A 21,483-nucleotide genomic window follows, 5' to 3' on the forward strand; every position below is an offset into this window, starting at 1 on the left:
AGCTTTTTTATTTATTATTTATTTATTTTTTTGCCTAGTATGTTTCCCACTTATAACTGATTAGAGTAAGATCAGAATGAGCTCATGGGGATCGTACGACCTGGGGCATGAATTTCATCTCTCTGAGATTTCTTCCTATTCTAATCTGATTAATTAGGCAGACAGGTTCACAGCATCATGTTTTCTAATATGGCTTGTAACTCCTGGTTTAATGCTTGTCAGAGATGATCATGACCCCACGCTCAGGATATAGTAATGGCCGAAGATGTTTTTGCTTCTCTTTTTGCTTTATCACAAAGTAGAGTTTAGCTCCTGTTGTATTATAGCCCTTGTAGCTGTTGGGAAAGAACATACCAGAAATGCATGTGGTAATTTCCTGGTGACACCTTTGCCAGCTCACTGAAATGTATGGGGATGCTTCAGCATGAGGGAAAGCAGTAGATACTAGATATACTGAAAGGCCATTGCTTTGGTGAGAGACAAACCAAGCAAAACTTCTTCCTGATTTTCCTCTGAACAAGCCTCTATTCATTCTTGTTTCCAGATAGTAAGCCAAGTCCTGCTACTCCAGACAATTTTCCATTAGCTTACTTGGGAGGAGTCTGAACGCAAAGCAATTCAATAGAAGGGGTAGGTTAGCCCAACTTCAGGTTTTCATCAGCGTGTGCCATGTTCCTGTTCATACTGCAGCCCTATCAAGATTTTTTGTTTTAGCCAGTTGTGCCCTATTTAGTCCCCGGAAGAAGGTCTTACTAACCTCTTGGATTTCTTTTCAAATAAACATCGCTAACAGTTCTTTATTTTAGTGTTAATGATGCATTTTAGTGTTAAAAGATCAGACCCAATCTCCATCAATGCCAAGGCATAATTCCTTAGATTCGAGGAGAGTACAGATTTGTGTGGTGCAAACACAGGTGACAGTGCTGTTTGTCAGCACCAGGGTGGCTATGAAGATTCCTGTGATTTTATTGTTCATAATTATTTTGGAGCTTCACAGCAGTCCTGGCTCTTGTGTTTTCCTTATGTCTGTCTTTCTCGTCTTTTTCTTCTGAAACTGAGTGAGCCAGGTTTCTTGCTGTGTCTGGAGGGAGAAGCACGTGACAGTCCAAGGGTGGGGTTGCTGAGAAGCTGCTGAAGACAGCGGCTGGAGAAGGAGTTGCTGAACTGTTGATGAAGCTTGTATAAATGGTGGGGGTGCAAGAAAGGGGAGTGTGCTGAAAAAGCTGGAGGATGTTCAGATCTGTGGGAAGAAGCAGAAACTTTGGGACTTGTCTTGTTTTAATTGATCTGTCAGATACAAATTATGTGACTTGTGCTAGACAAAAATGATGCATATGTGCATCTCTATCCAGATTGAAGAGAATGTATATGTTGTACTAAAGAGTGTGAGTGGTTTAATCCCTTGGTACAAACAGGCAGGTGTATGTAGGTCAAAGACTGCATCATGGGGCAGAAAGGTTTTTAATTTGCTCTCTGCTTTTGGAGGTTGACTGTGCTTTGAACAAAGAGTTAGGAGATCATAGTCACTTCTCGTGCTGCATAGAGTTAAAAGGAGAAGCAGGCTGCAGGACACAGAGCCTTCAAATAAAAGGCTTAGATAATGCAGCATTTTCCGAAGGTCAAAGAAATGCAGAGTCCAGATTAAACACTCTGCAATATGTAAATGCCACGCCACGTATGTTGGAGTTGCGCTTGAATGCTGCAGGGTGGAAAGCCTGTGTCTGCATCCCATTTGTTTGTTGCAGCAAACCAATTGCCTAGCCCAATTGTTTTAGCGATGAGCTGATCAATATCCCATTACTGGATATAACAGTTCCTGCAGGAAGTGCACAGAAGATTTTAATGCATGAATTATGCATGCTGTGCTCATTCTTTAGTCTCAGAGCAGAATGACAGAGATTGTAAAGATGACTGGGATAGTTTCTTGCAGAAAGTGACTGCAGTGAAATGCTTCATATTTTCATGCACACAAGCAGCATTGAGTGGGACGGCCTATTTACGAAGATATAAATCCCCGAGCTTACAGCACAGAATGCTTGATTTGAAAGCATTGCAGCCATGTACAGAGCTAGTTTTCCTGCTGTCTAACCTGCTTTCTGCCGAAGGTTGGCTGAGGGATGCTAACGGCTGTGCTTTGCTCTGAGGTCACAGCTTGAAGTCTTTTTTTTTTTTTTTTTTGTAATTTGCTTTCTGCCGCAGGAGAGGATCTGTGAAGTTTATTGGTGCAACCATCCTTGTATTCTTTGCAAAGATACAAACTTGGAATAGTTATTATGAACAAAAGGACAAGAAAGGATTCACCACCTCAGGTAAAACAGGGTATTTTTTCTTTGTAGATTTGTGTGCAGAAGAGGGAATATGCTGAGGCAGGATTATGATGATGCAGTGTGGTTACATTGACTCAGATATCTGTGCTGGAATGCAGCGTCAGGATTCTCGGTCGGATATGGCTGCATGGATCCTGCCGGCATGGGTGTTGTAAAATGGTTGTTTAAATATTGCTGAGAATAAATACTGCTATACTTTTTCAAATCCCGCAGCTTGTTCAGGAGTGTGCATTTCTGATCAATTTTTGTCTGCTATAGATGACTGCATTGTGGGGAGGGGCAGGGCAGTCACTGAGCTTAATCAATATAATAACATGATCTATTTTATTAGAGGTCCTAAGCAAATAATGGCAATGGAATTTCATTGACTTTTATTCCTCTGTTTGTAAATCCTCTGTAACATTTGCAAGCTACACTGAAATATGTGGCAAACAGGGTCCCGGAGTCTATTGCTTGACTGTCCTGTAAATAACTATGATCAAACTGCTTCATTTTGGATAAAAGACTGGGCTGACAAGGGAAGAGACAAACCTGTCCTTATTGTCCTTCAGAAAACTAAGTACTGCCTGAGATTTTACATACAAGGGCAGCTATTTCTAATTGTCATTTGCTGGAAAATAAAAAGAGAGAGTGAGAGAGAGAGACAGAGATTTTAAAAGCATTTGTATTATTTTCATTTGGACATTTGACAGCTTAGGATATATTCAAGAAAATTGTTGTCTAACCAGTGTAGGTATACAGTAAGGATACCACCTTTTAAAAGAGCAGTTAAATTACATAATTTTTGCTTACTAAATGATTTAACAGAATGAATGATTAAAAATGTATATATCATTAATATTTTGTGTATATGAAAAATCATGTTTTAGAAGGCACTGTAGTTTGGAAAATAGAACAGAAATACTTTATATTCTGTGTTCAGCAACTTGAAGGTATATCCGTACTTTCAGATAGACATATTGTCACAGAGCATTGAGAAACAGTTAGTTTAATAAGGCTGAAAGCTGTTTGCTCTGTGATCTGAATTACCAAGGTGCTACCAGTAGGTATCACAGACGGTCACAACAGGAATGCCATGTGCTACCCTTCCTTGGGTAGCTGCCTCTTTTTTTTTTTTTTTTTTTGAATTTACATTGTTATCTGACATTTGCATTTAATAGCACCTGATGGTCCGGTTAGGATGCCAGTCCTTATGTCACATCGTACAGAGACACGTAAGGACTCCTGCCTCAAGGAACAGCTTGAGGTGGGTTATTAATTACCTGGTAAAAGTCCGTAAGGAATATATGAGGAACTGGATAATCAGCTAGGAAAATGCTGCACCAGAAGTCCACTAGTGCTCATATTGCCCATTTCAGAAGAGAGGACATAAATATTACATGCTCGTGTTCCACTGACAATCCATCAAGCAGTCATCAGCCTGAAGCCCTCTGCGTGGGAATGCACACGTCGTTGGGCAGCCCCCCAGCTTAGCGGTTTCCCTGCTGCTTGTGCAAGCTGTATCCTGCCCGCTCTTGCACAGGGCTACATCCCCGCATCCTCTGCCCTTCCTGAGCTGGGGGAAGCAGGCGGTGGCCGAGGGGTGAGGGATATGTTCAGCCCATGGTTTCTGGGCTCCTGAAGGCCTCCTGGATGCTGAGTCACGGAGCAGGTCGGAGAGGTGCTCGCCAGCCCCCGCCTGTAGGCACATCAGCTGTTGCAGCCAGATGAAGCCTGTGGAAGACAAACGCACGGTTAGGGACGGGGAGCGATGAGCGAGGGGGAAGCGTTACAAATCCTCACTGGCAATCGCTGCATCGCGAGTGTGGTGAGTGCAAACGCATCGCCGGGCGTGCGAACTCCAGGCTGGAAACCCTTGGGGGGGGGGGGGGGGGATAACAGTGACAGAAGTGAAGAGCTCACACAGTAGTAACAAGAAGGGTGTATCTGTTACTGGACCGCTTGCAAATGTGCTAGTCATTCTGCATTTGCTATGGAGGATTGATTATATTTTCTCCGCCACTTGATATCACCTGAAATGCAGAATTTGCAGATAAGCCAGACTTTCAGCAATGAAAAGAGATACAAAAAGAATAACTAACAGGAGGAAAAAACTTCATAAACTCCTCTCATTTGGTTAATTAGGGAATATCTAACACTGTATCATAGTAACCGAGCAAAATAATGGACACTATTTCCGTGAGAGAGAACGATACGTATATAGCTAAGGGTTGCATACTCAAATACTGAGTTCAGAGCATATATGGCTTACTGAAATACGGCTCAGCTGTTTCAGTGCTTTATTAGTTTTTCCAGATGTATCAGTGGATAAACGTGTTACTTCTGTTCTTTGACTATCACATATGGAAAGCCACTACAGCTACAGTCACAGTGAAGCAGACTCATGTTAATCTTTTAACAGCCTCGTGTTTTTCTGTCCTCATTTTTTTACCCATTCAAACAGAGGTATTTAAATTATCTGTGTTTTAAAAGGAAACAGATATATTAATAAGTGGTAAAAAAAAAAATGGAGATACTAATTTTCTGTAAGAAATAATGGCTAGAATTTTCCAAGGCATTTGAAACAGTTAAATAGTCAGGGTCCATTGAAATTCGCTGGGGACCACAATCTTAAATCCCTTAGGCTGAGATTTTCAGAGAAGTATATATAAATATTTTAGTGACTACAGAGAAAACAGCTTGAATAAGAAGTAAGGAAAACAAAGGCAGGCCAACAACTCTTTGCTATTAATAAAAATAATTAGAGGAAGGTCAGTTTTTCTTTCCTTTTTTTTTTTTTTTTTTGTACTTCTCCCCTATTTCCTCAGATAACTAGATAACTGTGTAATTATATCATTAAAAATATTAAGAAATAATCCAGGGTATTATACAGAGAAAAGGGTTAAGAAGGATGATCTTGCAAGTATCTTATTAGTAAGGGATATGGTTAGAAAAATACAGTTTAATGGAGACAGGAGTCTCCTTCGTTAACTTGTTGGAATATTCTCTGTCTCATTCTTCTTATAATGTCAAAGACTAAATAACAGAACGTGGTTTTCTCAAGTCCTGACTTTGCATATTTTAAATAATATAGACCTAATTCTGGAAAATTGTCTTGTTATAAATACATCTGCAGTCAGAGAATTGATGCTTGCTATCAGAGCTTATTGATTTTGTTCTTGCTCTGGGCTGCAGAGCAGACCCATTCAGTACAGTTAATAACTGAAGGGGTGACTATTTATGAAAATCAGAAGCTTCAAGAGCTGATGCTTAGGCAGCAAGTGAATGCTGATGAACACAAATCAGTTCTCAGTGCCAGTTGTAGCAAAGTGGCATTGCTGTACTGTTGAGATAAGCCTCTATGAGAAACAAAATGAAAGGTTTGCCCCTCTGCCTTAAAATGTTTTTCATTTGTTGTAGCAGAGAGAAAGCAGGAGAGAAGGTACTGGCAGAAAGTGTCAGGAATTAATGCATATTAGGTGATCACATAGTAAGAATTGTTGAAAAAAAAATAGTAGCAACATAGTACATCAGCAAGTAAAGAATATCCTATCAGAAGAATGCATGTAAGGTATCAATAACATGGTAAATAGTACATTTTTATTTATTTATTTTTATTTTATTTTTTGCATGCGTGTCTGTTATATACACTCTTACTAGTCACTGGTTTATTTTTGTGTTTCCTACTGTAGTAGGGAAGAGACACTGAGAATAATCAGATTGCTTATGACTGACTGAATACATCTTCAGAGATGTAAAAATTGGTAATTACATATAATCATTTTAAGCAAGTAACTTATGAATACGTAATCAGTGCTTATTAATGGAAAAGTATGTCTATACAGAAATGTATGTGTGTATAAATGTATGTCTGTATGTGTGTACACCTGTGCATGGTACCTACTTACTCAACAAATATGTTCCCTTACCTCTAGTTTTTCAGCTTGCTGCTGAAATAGGAATATTTACTAGGAATATTTACTTTTCACTCCTGTTAGCATTTTCCTACAAATAACACAGAAGGGATGACTGAGGTGAGTTCTGGTAAACATCACTCACTGATAGCCCTGAAAACACATTCAAGTTGGTTGAGCAGCAAGAGGACTGAAGCTCCTTTATCCCATTTGCCAAAGACATTAATCAGAGTACAGTAACATTTCAGTGTGTTGGAAACAAGCTCTTTAATCTCAGTATGCTGGAAACAAGCTCTTTAATCTCTGAGGAGAAACTGCAAAGAGGAATCAGTGCCTTAGGATTTTTGCAGGTAACAATGTTTTTACTAAAAAAAAAAAGTGCTGGCACACTAAAGATTACTTTGTAAAAAATAATTATTCACCTGCCTTTTGAGATGGAAGTTTCATTGATTAATGTAGGTCAGTGAAGCTGTATAGAGTTTTTCAGCCTAGCTTTCTGAGCCACATCTCTTTCCTTAGCTTAAAAATTGGCTTAGTGTCTTAAAACATTGATTTAGAAGAGATATTCTTTGTGCCTCTGACAGCAGCTGTGGAGAAGGGTCATGGTAACTGGTGGCACAATGTGGCTGAAAATAAAAGTCGTAGACAGCAAAATCTGTTCCTCAAGGTTCTGTGTTTATAGCAGATATAATACATTAACATAATTGAAGAGAAATTTGCAGACCTTTCAATATGGACATGTTCAAGCACGGGCTTTTCAGTAGGTTGTGGGAATCCTACCTGACCACAGCTCTTCCCTCTTTGGACCAGCATCTCATTTCCTATCCCAAGTCTTTCTTCAAAGAGGAATGGAAGGATGGTCTTGTACATTAACTATAAGGCTGTTGTCATCTCACCCTTTTGCAGGATGAAATTATCTTGAGGCTGTTTGCTTGTTTCCTTGTGGAGACACCAAGCAATCTCAAAAAGTCTCGCAAATGCAGATGAATACCAGTAGCTTGACATTTTTGTGTCACAAGGCTTCATACTAGTAGTTATTGACAGGAAAATGATGTTAGAAATCAAATACAAAACTTGACTGAATTAACCAGTGGAAATGAAGAACTGTTTTAAGAAGTGTACACACCTGGTTATGGTGATAATGATATCCCAGCGGTCACTTTGGGATAGCATAGGCCATATTTCCTTAGCTTTCCTTGTTTTCCATAGGAACACACTGAAATCTGTATAACTTGAATTATTCAACTGAGTTGAGGAACAAAATAATGGGCGTATGGTTAGAGACCATCATCACAAAGTGCTTTACAAACCGGAACAAGTTGTGTCCAATCTGTGCCAAATTCTAGTCTAAGCTCTGTGAGGGAGGTTCAGATGTCTTTAGGGACTGAAGTATGTAGTCTTTTGTGGTGAGGCTGGAGATGAACTCTTCCTGATTTAAGCTTCAATGTTTTGAAGACTGGGACATATTGAAAATGTATGTAGAGGGTGACGAGCAGGATTTCATAGCTGCAGGGAACGACTGCAGAGCAGTCACAAATTTGTCCAGCCTTTGTCCTCCTCCTGGGAGGACATGCTGTTCGCTCTCTGTCTTTGATGGGAACACTTCAGAGACAGGCATGGGGAGAAGTCTCACTGAGAGAGCTGGAGTTCAGCATGGGAATGACCAAGGGCTGCGAGCTGGGAACAGGCAGACCGTTTTTTTTTTTTTTTTTGTGCCGTATGGGAGAGAGGTATTAGCAGTGTTTCTTCTTGACTTTACTTTTCTTACTTCTTTCAGGAAATCTGTGTCTTAGAGTGACTCAAGTTGAGTCCTGTCTGCTACATTCACACATAATTTAGTGGGAATGAAACCAAAGAAGTTTCCATTGACACTGTTTCTGCAGTGACTTTCAGTGGGATGCAGGCAGAAGAGAGTATGGGATGGAGAAGGGGAACTCTTGAGAGGAAAAGTAAGAGCTTCTCCAGACTCCTCAGCATCCTGCCAGGGAGTGGTCTGTTTGGAGTGCCTGGAGGATTATTTACATTGATGTAGGGTTTCAAGCTCTCATAAGGAGCCTTTTCATCTTGCAGTATCTGGTTATAGCGAGGGCCATTTAACCACAGTCATACCATCTTCTCCTAGTAATTTATGATCCCAAATGAGTGCATCAGCTTACTGATAGTATTGATTAGGATTTGGTGCTGCTGATCAGATATTTGGTTATGCAGAATCATATTTATAAGAACAGTGATTTGACTAAGCAAACCAAGCAGTCATACCTTATATGAATATTACATCTCATCTGATATAATAACTTCAGAAGAAAGTTCAATATGGGTGGAAATGTCATCTCCTCTGCTTCCCTGCACCTGGATTCATGTGACTCTTTATAAGCTGACACTGGCAGCCTCAACCCAACCTGTTCTTTGTTTCTTGCATAGCTAAAGTTTCAGATAACGTGGCAATCGCATCATCAGTAGAAACCTTTAGCTGTGCATAGGAGCTATATTTGAACTGCTTATGAATTACACACAGCTCAAGAACTTCATGTTGGCTACTGCTGCCAACACTGTAGTTGCTAATGTTTTTTCTTACCTGCAGTAACACCATATGTTGACAGTTATGCAGGTTTTCTCACAGAAGACAAGAATTGCTGATGTTAACTTGCATAAACAAATGCTTTTCATATGTTTTTTCACCCAAGAAAATCCCCCAGTAGCTTTTTAAGCTATCTTTTTTTTTTTTCACTCCTGAACAACTACATGGCAAAAAAAAAAAAGAGAAAAAGACAAATCATCTGAACTTGTGAGTCATTACTGTATTCAGAGCAAATGTGCATAAGTTTTAAGCTTTCTGCCCTTTCTGCATTTGTTGGCAGTGTCACAGAATTTTGCCCACATATAAGTTCGTTCAAATTTGTGTTTCAGACTCCTGAACACTTTTTTACCACATAAGAGCTAGGAATTCCTATAATTAAAGTTGTGATAGAAATGTAGCATTGTATTAATTGTGGATACATTTCTAGTTACTTCTGTAGTCTGGTTTCGTGCTCAGCTTGAAGCAATGAAAGCCATACTGGAAATGAGATATGTTGTTTTGTTAGTGTTCCAGAATAAAACAATACTTTTGCTGGCTGGGTACAAATACTTTGTCTTTTTCCAGAAATGCACAGTGCAATTGAAGTAGGATTGCTCTACTATTTACCTTTTAGAGCTTCAAACTTAGATCTGTTTGCTTTCCTGACTGTTCCCTTACATGATTTGAAGGAGGATGTTGAAAAGTATCTGAAGAAGGAAGAAAGGACATTAGTGCTGCTAGTATTAGAGAAATGTTTATTAGTTATTTTTTATCTTCATGACTAGATATGTGCAATACCAGATCACTTTGGAACTAAGTGTTTATGCAAGCAAGGGGTGTGTGAACTCCTGTGGTGGTGTTTTGTTTTTCCCCCTCCATTTTACACCACTCATACTAACTCAGTGCTTTCCAGCAGGGTATTTGTGGGTTCATTCCATTTAACCTGCTGAGACACATTATTTGCTGCACCTCGAGTACTGTGTTCAGTCTGGGGCCCCTCCCTGCAAGGAGGACATCAAGGTGCTGGAGCATGTTCAGAGAAGGGCTATGAAGCTGGTGAAGGGTCTAGAAAATAAGTCTTATGAGGAGTAGCTGAGGGAACTGGGATTGTTTAGCTTGGAGAAGAGAAAGCTCAAGGGAGACCTTATTATACTTTACAATTACACTGAAGGAGTTTCTAGTGAGGTGGGGATCGGTCTCTTCTCCCAAGCACCAAGTGATAAGAAAAGTTGCACCAGGGGAGGTTTGGGTTGGATATTAGGATAAGTTTGCTGAAAGAGTTGTGCAGCATTGGAATAGGCTGCCCAGGGAAGTGGTGGAGTCACCATCCCTGGAGGTCTTCAAGAAACATATAAACTTACAATTTAGTAGCATGGTTTAGTGATGGAGTTTGGTACTGGGTTAAAGGTTGCGGTAGGTGAGCTTAGGGGTCTTTTCCAACCTGAACAATTCTCTGATTCCATGACATCTATCCATCCCACTGTGGGGATGGAAGTATGCTCCAACAGAGCTAAATCTCCAGGAAAAAGAGGGTGCATGAGTTCCCTGGTGAGTTTCTCATCCCTCTTTCCTTCCTTCTCCTCCTCCCTAAAGTCCCAGTCAGCCCAAGGACCATCTTTAGCCCAGAAGCCTGTGAGCTGGGCTCCTGAAATATTAGAAAGGTCTTGGAAGGGATGGAAATCTAAATGAAAACTGTCCATATGTCTTTCTTTTACTGGTAGAGGTGCTGCAGTAGTTCCTACTCTAAATATCCTGTCATCCTTGTAACACGCTAGCTAGCTGGAGAGCTAACTGACTCTCTCCGCTCTTTGCCTCCATGACTTCCCCGTTCCAGGGCTCAAGTAACGTCACCTCACCTCAGCCTCCAAAGTGCCCAGCACTATCAGTGCCTGGGCTTGGGCGCTTTCATCCTCAATTTCACCAGGAAATTTCAACACGAGCTTGAGAACTTCATCCTCTTATTAGGCAGATTCAACACAGCGGGATGAGCGTTAACTTCCCCTCACCTCCCACTCCTAGTCTGCAGACTAGCTCTGAAACCTACAGGTAGCTTTCACATCAGATAATTTAGTGTTAGCTAATTAATAGTTTGACACCAATGACATATAACACTGTCCTGTGTATTTTCTCATTGTGAATTTGGTGGTAAGAATCATGGGAAAATCCATAAGATAAATCTAGCATTCAGTCTATTTTTGGCCTCCCAAGGGTTTGTCACATACTGTAGGAAATTGCATTTTATTGATTAATTCACTAAATACGGGAGAACAGCTTCTCAACCTGATGGAAAAGTCAGTCAAGTGTTGATATTTACATCCCTTGAAAGGAAAATACTGTGTATCATTGTCAGTAATGGCAGGATGGCAGCAAGCTCTTCTAAAAAGTATGGGGCTGCAACCTGATGGCAATGGCACAAGTGGCTGCAACTCGTAACACAGCTTCAAAATGGAGACAGGTTAATTTATGAGGAAATCCATGTAAAGAAAGTTTTTCTGTGAAGTTTAAATATCTTTTCATGAGCCTAGGAAAGCAAGAGAGTAAATCAGTTTTCTTTTTAGCGGATGCTTCCTTACTAGGTATTTCTGTCTTCCAAGAGAAGGATACTCCTAGATGCTGAACTTCCCCAGTTCTCTTAGCAGGATTTGTGTGGGACCTGCAGAGGTGGGGACAGGATCTGCCTCAAAAATTGCAGCTCGTTGCTGAATGCAAGACACTGAATTCAGCCTTTTTCAGCCGTTCTTTGGGTAAGTCCTCCAGAATATCTGATTCCCATCTGGGACTAACATGCATAGCAGCGGAGTGTGCATATATGTACATTTTACAAAAAGAGATATAATTTTAGTGTTAGTGGACATTTGGTGTTTTTGAGTAGGTACATTGTCTGCGTGATTTAAATTTCTGGCTCTTGTGCACCATAGCACTTTCCTCCTGAGTTTTACCCATATAGGGCATATTGTTCTCATTTTGCTTTTAGAGTGTTTCAGTGGCCATCTGCTTACAAATGGCAAGCATCAAAAAGAAATATATGCTTGATTCATTGTGTATCATTTGCTGTATTCCAGTTGTTCATATCTAGCCTGATTAGTTCTTTGGTACTGCTGAAAAGAGAAAGCCTGATGTGATATTGCAGGAAGTAAGAAACTGGAAGAATTTCCTCATGAAATGTATTATCCAGACTCTTGAAGACTTAGCAGATAATGTAGATGTACAGTATGTTTCTTTAGCCTTGGAAAGAGGTGTTTTAGTGGAGTGAGGATAAAGATATAGTAGAGCTCTATGAAGTTATGAAGGGCATGCAGAAGGTGAATTGGAATGACTGTTCACTTTTTATCATAAAGATTTTATTTGAAGCTCCCATATTTTTTTTTTTTGAGAAGAGGTTCGGAGTAAAAGAAAGAATGCATTTTTCATGTAATGAGTGGTTAAACTGTTGCTCTTATTGCTACAGAATATATAGGTGCAAAATGTTCTCACATGGGCTCAAAAAGCGATGAGAAAAATTTACAGAAGTGCAATCCATCAAAGGCAGAAACGTGTTACCTCTGGTTCAGGAAGTCCCCAGATCCCAAATTCTAGAAGAAAAGGGTGTTCCAGGGAAACGACAGGACTGTAGCATCCTTCTCCCGGGCACTGCCAGAGGCAGGACTACCAGGCGAGATGTGTCGTGGTCTTAATCTGTATGGTTGTTCTCAGGTTTTAATGTACAGGTTGTGCCAAAGGTGAGTCCCATACTGGAGGCTCTGGGCAGAGTAGCTGTCCATATGCAGGTCATCACAGGCTGCTGGGATGCAGCCAGACCCCTCAGGGTTTTCTGGGTTGTGCCATGAGCCAGATCAGGAGGTTTCTATCCCTGGCCATGGCAATAGTTTCTTCAGAGCGGTCATATCTTCTGTTACTTATTCAGTGGAATTACAATGTAGGTATTTTTATTTTATTTTATTTTATTTTATTTTATTTTATTTTATTTTATTTTATTTTATTTTATTTTATTTTATTTTATTTTAATCTTGAGGATTTTAAAATAAATAAAACCAATACTTTTAGATGTATGTATGTATAAAATAAATGGACCTGTTTTCACACACAGCATCAGATAAAATAAACTAATATAAATTAGCACAGGCACACACACACACACACTTGTGCATGGAAGTATATTTACATATATTAGAGGAACTCTAATAAATCTGTGTCAACCACAGCATACTAAGAAGGTGGAAATACCCCTTCCTCCCCCTCCCCCCCCAAACATCTACTACTGTGGATCCCCATTTGGGACACATTTAAAAATAAAACAGGCTACATTAATTTTCACCTGAAGTGCAATCAATAATGAGCTAACACATTAAGGACGGAGTTGTCAGATAGTTGGGTACCATCTGGCATAAAATATAAACCTTCTACCTGTTATTTGTGTTAGAAAGATCTGCCTGGGCAACAGCAACCAGAAAATCCATTGGTGGCCTGGTAACCATCCAGACCATGAAGAATTTTCTTTAATGGGCTTTTGTAGACAAAAAACAGAATCATAATTTTCTGAAGGCTGGTAAAGAGCCTTTTTTCCAAGGGCTGGGTCCAAATAAGTATTTAGTATTATTCAGAGAACTGGTGATACTGGGCTACTTTGCTGTCCTGCTTCCTGTCAAACATCTCGTGTAGCTCATCTACTCAGAAAAACAAATGTATGCTCTCACTGTGTCTTCTTGCCCTACGTGTGTGAGGGGCCCAGGACTGGCATGCAGTGCGTGATAATTGGAGTGAAAGTGGGTACGGTGCAGAGTCGTTGCACGACATAATGGAGGGCCATAAGGAAAGCCACACTGAGCCAAACCTAGTCCAGCCTCCTGCCTTGAACAGTTGCTAACAGCAAATGCTTCCCCTGCCTCACCTTCCAAGCTTCCAGCCTTCAGCTGGTTACTGAGATCCTGGCTTGGAGCCAGCTGGTGGGTGTTTAATAGCCACTGATTAACCTGTCCACCAGGAATTTGCTTAGTCTCTTTTTGAACTGTTTTCTCTCTTCAACTGCTCATAAAAGTGTTTTCATGCCAGTCATCTCTGCACTTGTGGCATGTTCTCTTTTTCAGCCCAATGGGAGTATAGACAATCATGTCAAAACTTTGTCAAGGAGGGAAAGCAAGACGATAAAAGAATTTATAAACTGAAATATGTGCTTTCACCGAGAAACTTCATTCCCTTAACTACCACTGTGTGTATTGGAAGCTGTAATGTGTTTCCTCTTTGTTCCCTGCTGTGAAGATGAATGCTGTGCCTCAGTACTTTTCAAGGTGACTCTTTTAAGAGTTCTTCTCTTTTATTGTATCTCTGCTGTGTCTGCAGAAGCTTCACAGGTGACTGTTTTCCTTCTTCTGGTGTGCATCTTGTCATGAATTATAGAATTCCTTATACTGCCAGGTATTTAAAATAGAGTCCATGAAAAAGAGAGAGAGAAGTAAATGTATGTTGTGCATTTCTATGCCATGTACATTGCCATGTACATAAATTGTACATTGTACAATTGTACATTGCCATGTACATATGCCATGGCATAAACTTGCCATGTTTATTTTCCTTCTTAGTCTAATAGAAGCATATACAATTAAGGCCTGTAATCATTCATTTATTAGATTCTATTATTGTGGAAGGTTTGCTGTGTAGATATGATGGGATGTAGGAGAGGGATGTTCTATTCTTGCTTCTGCCATGGTCTTTTTTGTGACCTTGGAAAAAACAATACAGATTGCTTTTTCAGGGGTGAAAGGAAAAATGAAATACAGTAGTTTGCACTCAGAGCTCCCTTTTATCCTGGGCCTGATCTTTGTGCACATCCAAACCTTTCACTTCTATTAAATGAATTTTCAGGCAAAACTTCTGATGGAGCAGTCACCTTGAGTAATTAATAGCAGTGGGGCTCGAGCTACCAGCAAACAGAATGGCACAGCTAAGGTTACAAGAAGTTATCACCTGCGAAACTAGACACATTGCTCACCCAGTTGCCTGCTGCTGGGAATCAAGTCATTTGATGTGGCTGCCATGCGGCTGTGCAGGGTGATTGCTCTTTCCTGAGCAAGGCAACGTCATGTGGAGGAAATACAATGAATGAGCTTTGCAGTGAAGGCCAAATCAAAAAGGCGAAGGATCTTATTTTAGCTGAATTCATCATGTTTAATGTGGGAATAACAATGCTGCCTACTTCCCGCGTTTATTTCTCTTGTTTATTTGGAATATAAATTCTTTGGGAACACTATTATATTTTTGTTTCACCCAGAGCAGCGGCTTTTGAGCCTTGGTTAAGACTTCCCTGTAGCATAGATGATAACAGTGTCTGTGACTTTAATGACTTTCTCCAGCAGTGGAAGACATCAGAAATCTGTCTGTGGATATTCTGTATATCTTTGTCAATATTTCTGGCTGCATTGAGCTCAGCTGGCAATGGCAGCATATGAGCCACTCACTGTGCCTAATTATTTAGAGAGATTTCTGCAGTAATGTCTGTGCTGGAGCATACTTGATGGAGTATATGAACCACAGGTTCAGGTGCAGTGGCTTACAGAAGCCAAAAGATCAAGGAATAAGTTAAAGGCATCACAGAATAAGAGGAAAGTGTTGGTTTCCTTGGGCAGCAGGCTGAGACAAGAGGTTCTAGGCTGAATTGAAAGCTTGAAAGTGAGGGTTAATTTTTGACTCTGGACATTTTTACAGATTTGATCTGATTTCCTTCCTCTCGTAAGTGAATAGTTATTATTTAGATTTGAAAAAAACGTCTATTGAATCACTTCATTTCCATCCAGTAGCCACAGGCCAGTTTTGCAACTTGCAGAGCTGTTGAGACGTGCTATGTAGTCACAGCTGGCCAGCAGTATGTCCAGTGATGTGGTCCATGAGTGAGTGAATTGAAGAATATGAGCAGGGTCAGAAATCATCAGAGATTCTGAAATGTTATGGTTATTAAAGTCCTGCTCATCCTCTAAACATATATGTACGTGTGTAGGATTTTTGAGTGATCAAAACCAAAATTCACCTGCAAGTTTTGTTTGTTGGATTTATTTTCCTTGAAAATGTAACTAGAAATTCTAAATAATTGGGAGCTGAGAGTAGTGGGGTGCAGGGTCCCTGTCATTTAAAAAGGTGGATGCCTTCTAGGCAAATTCTATAAGAAAGTCCGAGGCAAATTGCTTCATCTAAGATTTTCTCGTATGTTCCAGTCTGATTTTGTTGTTGCTTTTATGAGTTTATAACATGTAAAAACAGCCTAAAAATAGAGATTTGTGGATGTTTTCCTTTGAAAGTTCAGAAATATTTCAAATTGGATGATAATTTGTTAATTTTGAGATTATCAATACTTTGATAGTTTTGTGTAAATTCAGTGTAAAACTTTAAGTGTAGTGTTAAGGTTTTCTCTGCTAATTTCTACAGAAAGTATTCTTATTATATGAAGCATCCATACAATGTTCATCAGCCTACTTAAAAATAACAATGTGCTGATTTATGATGAAGCTGAGAGTAATGAACATCTTCAAGGCTTTATACCAACAGAATCACTATTGTGCTCTATTAATTTCTTTTTGATGTATGGTTAGTAAAACTTGGGTTGATTTCCTATTCAGCAATCAATTCTCTTTTTTCTCTCCCCAAAAAAGGGTGAAGGATGGAATTTATGTACTATGCTTCATTTAGACATCTTATTCTCCAGCACTTAATTTTGAAATGTTGTTTAGACTATAAATTTAGCTGTTTTTAATTAAAACAAAACAACAACAACAAAAAAAACCAGTTAAGATCTTTAAATTAAAGTTAAATATTTTGTCTAAGGGCCAAGTAAAAAAAAAAAATTAGGGCTGAATTATTACTATATTTTTCTGGGATGTGGTTAGCAACAAATATTGCTATTTTCTCAGCTCTGATTGTACTTTCTGGAAGAGGAATAGCTCTAGGTCAATTAATTAACAAGTCCCACTCATGAACCATCACAGCTACTTCGCAGTGGACTAATATGTCACCTACATACATCTTCTGACTTTATGCTCTGGTTGTCCTACTCACTTGCTTTAATTAAGATAGATTAGTTCCTTAGAAGATGTTCCATCAGATTGGCTGTGTCCCATGTACTTTGTATTGCACCAGTATATTGAGAAAGCAACCCAAAATATTAAGCTCAAAGTAGACATGTACATGTAGAGTGGTACAATGACTCTTATTTTTATTTCTATTTTTATTTTATTTTTGTTTATTTATCCATAGGTGATCTTGATTATGCAAAGTATTATGGGAAGTTTTTCTGAGCCAGTATTTCTGTATGTCTGCACCTTATTAACATATGCCAGAAGCATCTCTGGTGGCTGCATGTGGGCTCTGCAGCCAGGATGGCGAAGGAGCAGACTAGCCACGGAGAGGACTTGAAGCAGAAATCCATGTTGGTGCATAGCTCTGAAATTCAGAAGACAATTTTTGTACCCGTATTTTTGCTTTCTGGACTGATCCTCCACACATTGAGATTCTTTGTGAGAACACACCCGGTGGTGAACCTTATAGACTTTTCTGTGTCCTCTGTTCAGAATCTGCAAGTTTTGCTGCAGGAAGGCACAGTCAATTCTCATGGTTAATCTTTCATTATGATGATTTTAAAATTTATAGCATTACATTTCATTATAACATGAATAATTTCCTTAAGCCTTCCAAACCTTTGATGAATGACAAGCTCATCTTAATCTCAAGTTGAACACCTCCATGCAATTGCACGCGTAGTAGGTAAGGATGGAGTTGAATGCAGTGATCTGGAAAACAGGGTGTGCCTGTGTAAGGGCTTAAAGTAATCAAAGCCCAGAAACATAAAACACTGTTGTATTCAAATTGTTGTTTTCAAATTCATTTTTTGAGTATGTATTTTCTAGTGCTTTATTAGTAATAGATTTGCTCAAGAATAGAGGACTGTAGAATAAGAAAAGGCTTTCTGCTGTCTGAAAACATTGTGTTCTTTAACTTTGTTCATAAATATCTCCATTTTAAAAAATGGTTGTTTGTTCCCACTCCTTCTTTGGAAGATTGTTCCAGAATCTGCTCCCCTGATGGCTATAAATTTTATTCTAGGTAAAGCTGATTTATTTTTCCAAAATCAACTTTTCTGAAGAGATATCTGTGAAAAGTGATTTCTAGCAACCGCCCCTGTTCTTATCAAGTGCTTGTGTGCATTTCATTGCCTGGTTGCCATTTATCAGATGCCCAAGGGTAGAAATCTTGCTGCTTTTTGATTTTTTTTAATACCTCTGCACATTAAATCAGAGACATAAAAATGTAACATGCCAGAAATTATGCCAGGTCTTTCCTTCTGTTTATTCTCTCAGACATAGTGACATTTTCTTCAGGTACTTCTGTGGCTGTGCAGTATGCACATGCAGTACGCACACAGGTTGAGTGTATTCTTATACTTGATTGTTTTTTGTGCAGTTTGGTGCAGTGTGGCAAGTTTAGTGACTGAGACTTTCTTTAAGTCCTTTCCTTGCCCTTTTAACCCTGTCCCTTTATGGGAGCCTACAGGGAAATTTATTAGGGAGAGCACATCTTTAAAGATTTCGGTTAAGAAAGCTGTAAGTAACCTTTCAGTCTCACCTTTGTTTGTCCACATCAGAAGTAACTCTGCTGAAGTCCTTAGAGTTTTGTCAGTATAAAACTAGCATCTCTTCTTGCCTTTTCAATTCATTATCACAGATCTTGGGCCTTGTTTAATCATTTACTCTAAAGCAGAAGCAGGGACAAGTCTGACTTCTGCCTGTTGCTCTCCTAGTACACGGCTGATGGGACAGAAGGTGATGAAATGCTCCACGGTAATCTCAGGCCAACAAAATGTCTTCAAGATGGTGATGTCAGCTAGAGTATTAGCCAGGCTTAATGTGAGTGTCAGTAAACCATCTTATGGGATACTTCTTGTTAAGCTGTCTCTGTTGAGGTTCATCTGACCCCAGTGACATTAGGCAGATATTAGTGGAGAGGTTTGTGTGAACCTACCGAGTGTCTCATGGCTTTGAAGGCTTATTAAGCACATTTAGTAACAAATGGGCAAAAAAAAAAAAACCATCTGCTGGAGTCCTCTCTGCAGTATTTTCCTTCATCACAGTTCTGGAGTTCAGCAGAGAAGGCACCAAAAAGTGACCTCCAGCCTCTGAGCTGGAAAATAATTAAAATCCCTTGAGATTCTCTGGAGGCTCTAAGTCTAGGACAATCTTAAGGTCTTTCTTGTTTTATTCCTTCAGAAGTGAGCAAGCCAGTCCATCTTGTTTGTTCCAGAGCCTCAAACTACACGGTGCTGGCCTCTTTCTCTGTTTCAATTTACTTGCCTCACTCAACCTCCTGAAGATTTCTGTGAATGAATGCAAGCACAGTGGTATCCTTTCCTGGTGCCCAGCTTATTCAAATGCAACAGTGGTTCAATTGTGAAACCTAAGCAAGCCATGCTTTGATTGAACTGTTTGCTTTGTGAGGCTAACCAGTTTCTTCTAAAAATCCAGATTTTGTTGTACAACCTTCTTAAGAAGAAACAGTTCCAGATGTATATATAATTAACTCAGTTCTGGTAGCATCCTTAGCTGGGCAGGGTTAAAATGTGTGGGGTAAGAAACTAGTCACGTCTGGTTGTTCTGCAGGATGCAGAATCTGCTCTTCATCCGAAGCTCTTGGGAATGAGTTTTGCATGACCCTTTAATAAGATTTCTCAGGTTATCAGGTCTGCTGGCATGGCCAAGCCATGGCAGTAATACATCATCTTGTGGCTGCAGTGGCTGTAGTTGTATTTTGTAGAAGCAGATGGAAGAAGAGAACAATAAAGAAATTAAATCCATTTTCATCTTTGAGCTACTTGTTATTAGAATTTACTTAGAATAATAGATTAGGAATATAAACAGGAGATAATTCAACTTTATTCTTTCTTGGAATGGAAGAAGTATGTGAACTGGGAGGACTGGAAGAGGTTGCAAGGGAAGACAATAAACCACAGCATGCAGATGGAACTTACTCTGCATTTCAGTTTTTAAAAAAAAAGGGGAAAGAAAATTAAACTGAACTTCAATACTTTTTATTACATGTGTTTAAAGTATTTCTGTTTTGATGCTAGCTCTAGAAACGTTAAATTGCTGGGGTCAGAAAAGCCTTTTTGTGGTAACTTCTGTGCCTAATTAAACATTAATAGAAATGTTCATTTATGATAGTGATACAAACTTCTATATTAATCAGACTTCAGATAATGAATATCGAATGAATCAGAATTAGAGAATAGGTGAACGTGCTCTTTTTTAATTTTTATAGTTATCTTCTACAGTTGCATTACTGAAATGTATACACAGACATGCACACAAAGAGTTTAGGGACTTTGCATTCATTTTGTATATAACTTTTTAATGAACAATTCTCAGATTTATTTTAATTTTTTAAGGAAGTTCCAAGAGCTATAAAATTATCTTGAGACATAGGAATACAATCTTTAGGGATTGGATTATTTTATTTGAGAGGGTTTTTGTAGCAAGTCCTAGTATAGAAGAGGGTAACAGAAATTAATCTATCATTGAAAATGCTGCTTAAAAGATCTCCATAGACCACACATTGATAAATATTGTGATAGGCCAAATCCAGCTGGCCTTACTGAAGCAGATTCACTGGTGAGGACTCATAGGGACAACAGGCACTACACATGTGCAGAGTCACAAGCAGAACATGGAAAAAAAATGGGTAGGGCAGGAGCAAAGAGAAATTTAATTCAAAACAAATGAAAACATTACAGTGCAGCTGCCAGATACTCCATACAGAAGCAGGATGAGGCAAAAGAAAAGAGCTTCAGGCATTTGGAACCTCCTCCAATCCATCTGTTTTCTATGAATATTAGCTGGTGCTCAGACATTAAGTATTTAGGGCATGTCTACACTGCACATCACCAAATGGCCTAGCAATATACAGAAGTAAGCTAACAAGAAGTTGAGCTCACGCTGAGTTGCCCTCCCTCGCTGTAGTGGTAATCAAGTCAAACGGGGCTCCAAGTTCAAGGCAGGGGATGCTGGTCAGTGGGTGTGATGTAGCCATAACGTGCAGTGTCTGTGCACACAATGCGTTTCAAGCCCTCACTGCTACTCCCTGCTGTACCCTGTGTAGGTTATCTAGGCTCAAGTCCAGAGCTGCTGCATCACAAAATTGCGGATTTATGCTACTGCCAGCACTGACAGAGCCTCAAGTGATTATATGCATGTACAGATTAGGATGTTTTCCTCCCTGATCTCAAATTATATAGTGCATCAATATATTATTCTCAGAATTGCAGGCTGGGTGGGTTATAAATTGCTCATAAGACTAATCTATGCATATTCTTGATGATAAAACTTCGAGGAATTAAAATGTTACAGAACTTAAATAACTCAAAATTGTTCCTGCTTTAAAATTATAAGTTAAAGATTCATTTTCTTAGTTACACACAAATCTAACAACATTGCCAAAACTGCATAGGAAAATATGAGACATCATTAGAAAATTGATAGGCTAGAAGAAGTGGTAAATACAAAATGGAAGCCTTACAGTGATGCATATCTGATGTAAATGAATTACTCTGTCACCTTTAGACCTCTAGAGATTGAAACAGTGTATGTGAGATTGCATTTGCAACTAATTTTGTTTTACAAAAACATGAGCTACACGTTATACCTGATGCTGGATCATTTGTGAGCTCTACTGCTAG

General features: G+C 39.3%; 1 protein-coding gene across 9 annotated transcripts in view; it reads left to right on the plus strand.

The window, feature by feature from the left end:
- Positions 1-21,483, plus strand: part of CNTN1 (contactin 1) — a 251,175-nt gene that overhangs the window by 98,500 nt on the left and 131,192 nt on the right. For 2 of the 9 annotated variants that reach the window (XM_083820841.1, XM_083820836.1), the window contains exon 3: positions 2,200-2,309. The exons of 6 other annotated variants lie outside the window; for them this stretch is intronic. The gene's annotated coding sequence lies outside the window, so the exon portion shown is untranslated. Of the gene's footprint in view, positions 1-2,199; positions 2,310-3,930; positions 4,135-21,483 lie in introns of those variants that run through there. One more of the 9 variants, XM_083820834.1, reaches the window with a different exon arrangement.

This window comes from Anser anser (genome assembly GCF_964211835.1).
Source record: "Anser anser genome assembly, chromosome: 1".
Classification (NCBI taxonomy): domain Eukaryota; kingdom Metazoa; phylum Chordata; class Aves; order Anseriformes; family Anatidae; genus Anser; species Anser anser.